Here is a 7,148-nt window from a genome sequence, read left to right on the forward strand (position 1 = left end):
TTACCATTCAATTAAAGTAGAATTCCTGTGAATGCTATCTGATTTTATTCCATAACGAATATTTGGAACACAAACTAAATAGAGAAAAGTATCTTCTGTTAAATCAGATTTCATATAGAAGTATTTGTTTCGAAAGATTTTTTTTCTTTCGTGTAATTCAATGTGTATATGTAAGTAGCTGTTTCAGGAGGACTTTCTTTCAGTTTGTATCTGAAAGTTGCTTCTTTGCATGATCTACACGTGAATGTATAGAGTTATTTATTTTCAAATTGATTACTTCCTTTCTTTGGAAGGTTTCCACATCTTTGTATCAAGATGGAGTAGTAGAAAGCCAAAAACTTTTTTCCCAAAAATTAAATTTATCTATTTTACTATGGAAACAGGACAGTTATAACAAAAAACTTTTGTTTTTTTTTATTTAAAATTATTCGCATTAACCTTATGGTTATTAGCGACGGAGTGTATGTATTACAATTCATTAGGCAGTATTTACAATTTTATAATAAGGTTGAGAGCAGTTGAAAAGCGAATAATATTTTTCACTTCATGTCGTCCTAGAGCTTCTTTCAAATCTTGAGGTATATTGTAATTGTATTTTTCTATTTGGAACATCGGACATTCCGTTATGATGTGTTTTACTGTGAGTGGCATTTCACAAATTTGACACTGTGGTTCCTCTCCTCGAGATATCAGGTATTCATGGGCGAGCCTTGTATGTACCTACTATTCTGAGTCGAGTCATAATCACTTGTTCTCTTCTCGTCAGATTTCCATGATCTCACGGTCCTACCGCTGTTTTGGAGAATGGCAAAAAGTTCACCTTTGAGGATTGTTACCGTTTTCGGAAGTTTGAAAGTTGAATTCATTTGATCAATTACTACTGCGGCGCCTACTCTTACATCAGTTTTTGAGGAATCTATGTACATTTTTTTGTAGCCCTTATACTTAATGAGCAGTTGCCTGAAGTTCTGGATAATGATGTTAGTGTTTGTAGCATATTTATTGAACTGGGATAATTGGTAGTTGAATATGGATGGGTTTATCAGCCATGGTGGTGGAGTACTAATACTTGTGGGATATGCAGAAGGAAATTTCTGGATTTGGATTGAGTCAAGATATCGTTCGATCCTTTCGTAATAGGGGGGGTCTGATCTTGGTCGGTCGTATGAGGTAAGAAACCGATTTGTTATCGTGTTCTTGTAAGTTGGATGGTTTTCATGTGATGCAACTGCTGATGCATACGATAAACTCAACTGCATTCTGCGATGACTCAATGATGGTTCCCCAATTTCGCAATATAAATTTTCAACTGGACTCGTTCTGTATGTTCCTAAAATGATACGTATGGCAGAATTATATATTGTGTACTGGGGCTTCAACGAAGTTTTCTTGGCTGAGGCATAAGCAATACTTACGTCATCTATTTTTAAACGTATCAGTGATCTGGTGAGCCTTCCGCCCCCATTGTCTACCAGCTAAATGTTTAGGTTAGTTTAAACCCTTTTGGCATGATAAAATTAGTTGCTCAATATAATGCTTCCAATCCAGTGTTTAGTCGAATATCATTCTCAAAAATTTTATGGTGGTCACAGAAGTCAAAGTTACATTGTTCAGTTTAATAACTGGGATTGTTTCACATGGTTTTTTGAAAACAATTGGCATTTGGTTTTTTCTGGCGAAAATCTGAGACCCGTGTGTTTGGACCAATTTTCGAAGAGTTTTATTTGCTGTTGTAAAATAGTTCCTAAGTTATTGATGTTCTTTCCTTTTGCAAATAGTATCAAATCATAATGGAATGCCATTATATTGGGTTTTCTGTTGATATAATAATCCATCAACTCGAACTCGAAATTTTCTGTGGATCTTGATTGTTTTGAATTATAATTGAGATGCGTTCCTGCTTGTATTGCTTGTATTTTTTCACCAATTCTTCAGCTTTTTCGTCTCTCTGGGTGATCATTAGACCATTCTTCTCTAATGCCGGTATTGCTTGATATGCATTTATTCCTGATATGTTTCTAACCATTTTCCAAACTATTGATATTGAAGTATTACTGTTTATACTTAGTACATATTTCTTCCAGGAAATAGTTTTAGTCTCTTTTATAATTTTGCGCGTGTTTGCTCTCTGTTTTTTATATTCAATCATGAGTTCCTCCGTTTCAAACCTTTTGAATTGCTTTAGAACATGTTTACTGGCATTTATTGCTGCACAACATTCATCATTCCACCATGGTACTGGTTTATGTTTTTATAAATGTTTAGTTTTAGCAATTGCTTCATTTGCAGCCTCCTTTATCAAATTATCAAAGTTCTCTATTGTCAAATCTATGTCATCAGAAATTTCGATTCGGGAAATATTATCCTCAATAAAGTTGGAATATCGAGACCAGTTTGCATTTTTCAAATTCCATTTTGGAGGTCATTTGCAATTATCTGGTCTAATGTCTTGTTTCGTCATGTCAGTGATAGATATGGGATAATGATCGCTTCCATAGGGATCTTCTATAACTTTCCAGTCCAACTGACACAAAAGATTTGGGTCGCATGTTGATAGGTCTAGTACTGAAGAATTTCCGTTGGAGGAGTTGATTGTGGTATTCGATCCATCATTCAAAATGGCTAGGTTTGAGAAAGAAAGTTGTTTTTGGCTTTCTACTACTCCATCTGAAACAAAAAAATGGATGAGAGAATCTTCCAAAGAAAGGAAGGAAGTAATCAATTTGAAAATAAGTAATTCTATACATGGATGTGTAGATCATGCAAAGAAGTAACTTTCAGACACAAACTGAAAGAAAGTCCTCCTGAAACAGCTACTTTCATATAAACATTGAATTACACGAAACTGAAGAGCCTTAGGGCAAGTGTGGTGTTATTTGAACCTGCCTTCTAAAACTGAGTATATGGCTATATTCAGGATTTGAAGCTCCGATTCTCAGAAAGGTTACTTGTGATATAATTGTAAGTCCAATTTCTTTCAGTTTGGTGATAAGAACGTCGTGTGGTATGGTAGGGCTAACATTGGATATTACTAGTCTTTCTGCTTTAATAATTTCACCATTTATTTTTATAGAGCCATGGTCGTTGAGAAATTTGTCTACAAATTGCTTGCTGGACAGGTATATACAGATTCTGTTATTAGAAATTCTGGACGAGAAAAGTATGTTTCTAGGTTGAACTAATGGACCGAGTTGTAGAAGATAGTCTTGTAATTTTGCATTCTCGATAGTGCTGAAAACAATAGCTTGATCTTTTGTAGAGAACTTGATGGGTGAAGACTGACTCAATGCTGAAGAATATGATCGACTGATAGGGTTTTGACTCGCTAGAGTGGTAGGGTTACTTGTGGTTTGGGGTTCTTGCATCATTTCGCTCAATATTTCTTCGTTTATCGTTTTCAGCCGTTCGATTTAAAGATAATTCTAATTATTATCCTAAGTACGGGTCTGGTTTTAAAAAAGTAAGACAGCTGGGTCACTTACTTTCTGAAACTTTCCAAAAAAAAAAAAACTTTTTTGAAACGTATGTACCGAATCGTACAATGAACTCACCAAAAACTTTGTATGATATTTGTGTTGAAAGTAAGATGTATTTTGTTCGTGAAATCGCTCAACTCGCTACGCTCGTTTCGCAAACTTTCTCACTCACAAAATAAAACCTTACTTTCAACACTCATATCATAAAATCTATTTTTTTAAATCCATTAGGTGCGAGTGGTGTGAAAAGATTATCTCAGCGGTGTTCCTTTCTCTGTAACCCGTCCAAATAGTACTTGGCGTTTTTCTCTGCAAAATGATTATTTACGAAGGTGATAGTCTCTTCGTTTGACCATCTGTCCTCCGAGCGTAATTTTGAGATCGGGGAACGAAAATAATTCGTTTGGGGCTAGATCTGGTGAATGAGGCGTGATTCGTGGATTTTCGCTATGACAACCCCTGGGTGTGAGACAGTGCATCGTCTTGAAAAATAATTTTCTTTTTCTGCAAATGTGGCCGATTTTCCGCAAGTTCTGCCTTTAGCTTGTCAAATAATGATGCGTAGTAAGCTCCTGTAATGATGTTTCCTTTTTGAAGAAGATTGATTAAAATGACTCCATGACTACCTATTCCAAAAAACAGTCGCCGTCACTTTCCCAGCAGAAAAAACAGTTTTTGCTCTTCTTGGAGCCGGTTCTCCCTTTGCAGTCCACTGTTTGTACTCTATTTTTATTTCGGGCATTGGAAATATTCATTCGAACACGGTTTTGGTCTAACGAATTATCTCACCACCTAGGACAATCCCGCTGACCTAGCAGTACCACCACCCTGTTCCAGATGCTGACAAGACAGTTCTCACAGAAGCGCACGTCTTCGAAGCTTCGCATCCAGAATCAGTCAGACTTCATTCCTCAAAGCAACAACACGTATAATTTCATATATTTTCTATTTCTATAATTTTTCATTTTCAAGTTTGTAACAATAAAAGTATTTTTCAAAAAGCAAGTTTAGTGCCGTCGATAGTTAATTGGCGCAGTCGACAGTAGTATTGTCAAAATTACGCGTATCGTGTACGAGTGATTTTCGTTTCAACGATCAATTGGTAATCGAACCTTTGTGAACAGAACAAGTTGGTGTTGAAAGCAAATCGGCTCCTAGAACTTCAGGAAACCCAGTCAATCGAAGACCTGCAGAAAACTCCGTACCGAAGCTGAACCGTACAAAATCGCTTAACCAGGGCAGATTCCTTATAGTGGTTGAGAAAGCGATGCCCAAAATCTTGCTTTTATTGTGAGTACTCTAATTTTATGTCGCTTGAAAATATTTTTCAATCATTGTCTTTAGCTGACTTCAAACCTGAATATTTAAATTGCGTTCCACAATTCGATGGGAACCCAAATGAACTTAATAGATATTTGAGTACTTGGGATAGCCTAATTACTCATTTTTATGATGCCAAGAATCCAAATTATTTCCAAAATACATATCTATTGAATAGTTTGATTAGTAAACTAACAGGAAATGCTAAATTAGTAGTTAATATTTAAAATGTCACAACTTGGAATATTTTAAAAGACACACTGTATAGGAATTTTGCGGATCAACGTGATGAAGCTTGTTTGAATAGAGACATGGTTATAATGAAACAATATCCGGCTAAAAAAACTCAACAATTTTTTTATCGAATTTTGCAAAGTTATAAAACGTAAATTATATAATTCCTCAGCTTTAAAAAAGTTTTTATCTGGATTGGGAGAACCTTTAGGAACCACAATTCGTTGTTTGAGACCTATTGATTTGAATGAAGCTTTGCAATTCATTATTCAAGAAGAAAATATCAATTATTATCGAAACCAATCAAACAGAGTTTCTGTAAAACAAAATAGTAGCCAAATAAGAGCAAATTCTAATCAAAATTCAAATCAGTCTCATTTTCCAAGACCTTTTTTTAATGATAATACAAGAAACGATCAATTCCAAAATCGTCAAACGTTTAATCAAAATAGATCTTCAAATAATCAATTCCATCCACAAAACAATTTCCCTTCACAGCCTATAAATATTCAACCAAGAACTAATGTTACACAACAAAAATTTTTCCGAAATTCTCAAGTTTTCAAACAACCTACTAATAACCAGAACGTTTTCAAGTCCAATCCCAATCGAAATCTTGCCAGTCAAACACCTATGAATGTTTCAACAAGGCAAACGTTCAACAGAAATCAACCAGGTCCCTCATTTCCTAATAGACCTCAACAAAGGAACTTTATCTCAGAGGAACTTTCCAATACAGAAACGAATGATGTCGAATATTATTCACAAGATTCTGGAGTTGAAAATCAGAGTCAGTATGAAAATTTCGAAAATACTCAATACAGATGAAAATTTTCAGTAAATAGGCAAAGATATCAATCAAACGTAGAATCAGTGATAATATCTTTAAATTCAAGTAATTCTAGTGAATTACCCTATATAATTCTACCTGAATATCATTTGAAATTTTTAGTCGATACAGGTTCGACTAAATCTTTTATTGATCCAAATCTAGCTTTAAATCTATATTCCCGATAGAATCCAAAATGATCCATTCCTAGTGTCAACCGTATTTCAAAAATCTTGTCACAAACATAGTGCTTTCATTCTCATTTCGAAAGTATTCATGTTTCTGGAAATCTGAAATTTTATTTATTCAAATTTCACAATACATTTCATGGATTGATAGGTATTGATAAATTGAAACTACTCCAAGCAAATGTTAACTTGAGCAAAGGATTTTTGACAACACCTCATTCACAAATCAAATTGCATTATCATAAAATAAAAAATGAATTGAACCTCATTACCATTCTTCCCCGAAACGAACAGGTAATTAAAATAAAAACATCTGTAAGCGACGGTGAAATTGTGATTCCTTATCAAAAGATACACAACTGCGAAATTCCAGAGAGTTTGTCGATCGCGAGAAACGGAGAAGCACTAACAACTATATTAAATAACAGTACGGATCAGATTACACTAGATTTCTCTGAGCTTATTGTCGTTGAAAAATTTGATAGAACATGCATTCAAGTATTTAACTTTAATAATTTCGATGAGACTGGACTCACCTGATTTTAGTACTGACCATTCGAATGTTGAAGAATCTGAACGTCTAATTAGCCCATCTATTACTTTTGACAACCAAAATAGTGTCAACCCCAACTTAAATACCCTAGACTACCAACCATCTTCGAATATATTAGAAATAGGTAAACCTCTTCAAGATAATATTTCTATGATAGTTAATGCCGACACAGAATCTACTGAAGAAATTGATGACGTTACCGTACACACTAATACGGAAGAAAATCCTATTGTTGAAATACCCATTTCAGAATCCCCAGTAAATTTTGGTCAAAACCAAATTATTTTCCAATGTGTTCTTCATTTACCATCCAAACCAAAAATAACGATCGTATTTCAAAAGAAACAGAGACTGACTGTTCAGCTTTCTTTAAACAACTTTGAAAGAGCCGTAATCGATTTTGTGGAAGAATATATCGCACCTAACATACCTTATTAGCTTTACTTTGAAAATTCAGATAATTATGAACGATTTTGTGAAGTAATTAGACAAAATTTCAAATGGCCTTCATTAAAATTCAAAAGATGTAAATTCAAACTAATCAATGT

This window comes from Leptinotarsa decemlineata, unplaced genomic scaffold (genome assembly GCF_025532065.1).
Source record: "Leptinotarsa decemlineata unplaced genomic scaffold, Ldec_3_MD MMD2_tig00026328_RagTag_RagTag, whole genome shotgun sequence".
NCBI classification, from domain to species: domain Eukaryota; kingdom Metazoa; phylum Arthropoda; class Insecta; order Coleoptera; family Chrysomelidae; genus Leptinotarsa; species Leptinotarsa decemlineata.